We start from the raw sequence: 2,500 nt of genomic DNA, 5'->3' as shown, positions 1-2,500 counted from the left end.
ATATATATGTACATATATACACAAACGCGTACATATATGTGTGTATATATATGCACACACACACACACACACACACACACACACACACATATATATATATATATATATATATATATATATATATATATATATATATATATATTTATATGTATATATATATATATATATATATATAATATATATATATATATATATATATATATGATATATATATATATAATATATATATATATATATATATATATATATAGACATATATATCTGTGTGTGTGTGTGTGTGTGTGTGTGTGTGTGTATCTATATCTATATCTATATCTATCTATCTACCTATCTATACACACACACACACAGACACTCACACACACACACAGACACACCCACACACCCACACACACACACACACACACACACACACTCACACACACACACACACACACACACACACACACACACACACACACACATATATATATACATATATATATATATATATATATATATATATATATATATATATATATATATATATATATATATATATATATATATACATTTTTTATTTATGTGTGTGTGTGTATATGCGTGTGTGTGTGTGTGTGTGTTTGTATATATACATACATACATATATATGCCTATGTATTATCACATAACCATGCACCACATCCATACTTTCACTATAGAAACAGAGGATTAGAGATAATCACATGTTGGAGAGAGAGGAAAACGAAAACAAAAAGAAAACGAGATATTACCTTCTTACCTCATCAATATTTTGAGCGCAAGGGTTTCATATAGTTAAAACTGGTGTGCGGGCCCGTGGATTTTATCAATATGCCCTGAGGGGGGAGCGCTTTATCTAATGTAATCTTTGGAATTTCGCTCCCTCGAGAAACCTTCATGGTTTATTGTATAGCTTTTGTTGAAAAGAAACCGAAAGCGAACGTGGGGAGAGAGAGGGAAAGGGAGAATTCCGAAAGAAGTAGAGAAAAGGGGAGAGTATTATAAAGAAGGAAAGAGAGAGAGAGAGAGAGAGTATAAATACATACTCACACACACACACACACACACACACACACACACACACACACACACATAGTCACACACACACACACACACACACACACACACACACACACACACACACACACACACACACACACATATATATATATATATATATATATATATATATATATATATATGTATAATACATATATACATATGTATTTATATATATATATATATATATATGTATATTATATATATATATATATATATTATATATAATATATATATATATATGTATATTATATATATATATATATATATATATATATGTGTGTGTGTGGTGTGTGTGTGTGTGTGTGTGTGTGTGGTGTGTGTGTGTGGTGTGTGTGTGTGTGGTGTGTGGTGTGTGTGTGTGTGTGGTAAGTGTGTGTGTATGTTTGTGTGTGTGTGTATGTATGTATACATGTGTATATATACACACACAAACACACACACACACACACACATATATATATATATATATATATATATATATATATATATATATATATATACATATACATACACAAATATTTATATATATAGACTTACGTATGTATATATATTTTATGTATATATATATATATATATATATATATATATATATATATATATATATATATATATATATATGCATACATACATACATACATACATACACACACACACACACACACACACACACACACACACACACACACACACACACACACACACACACATATATATATATATATATATATATATATATATATATATATATATATATATATATATATACATATATATATTTATATGCGTAGTTGTGTGTGTGTGTGTGCTCGTATGTGTACGTGTGCTTGTGCGCGTGTGTGTGTCTGTCTAGTCAGAGAGAGAATAAAATCCACACATAAAGCTAAATGAAACAAAAACAGCCAAGCAACCATTTTGTCAACGATTATGGGCATAATACCCAGCCGGTGGAAGGTTAAAACATTCACTATATTGCAATTCTGCAGCTGCAACTCTCCATTTTTTCTCAAGCCTCTTGTTGCACAAACCAGAAAATCAGTGAAATAACTTTGCCAAGTCTTTAAAGAGCTGGCTTAGTGTGGTCTCCCTTTAACTGTTTCTTATCATCTTATCTTTATATCAATGTTGTTATGTTGCTGTTATGTTATCATGACTATTGTTATAGTTGTTTTTCATGTTATAGTGCATTTGCTATTATATCTACTATTGTTCATTACTATGGGTATTTATTCATTATTGGTATTGTCTTATTTGCTATCATTATCGTCATTTGCATGTTGATAATAATGACAATAATGATGATAACGATGATGATTACCATCATTGTAACATTATTTTTATCCATTATATTACCAGCATAATTATAATCATCACTTTCATCATCAGTATGTCTAACATTATTCTTTACTATCATCTATCCACCCCAGCACATTATTTCCAC

Source organism: Penaeus monodon, chromosome 18 (assembly GCF_015228065.2).
Source record: "Penaeus monodon isolate SGIC_2016 chromosome 18, NSTDA_Pmon_1, whole genome shotgun sequence".
Taxonomy (NCBI): Eukaryota; Metazoa; Arthropoda; class Malacostraca; order Decapoda; family Penaeidae; genus Penaeus; species Penaeus monodon.
This window is presented reverse-complemented; position numbering follows the sequence as displayed.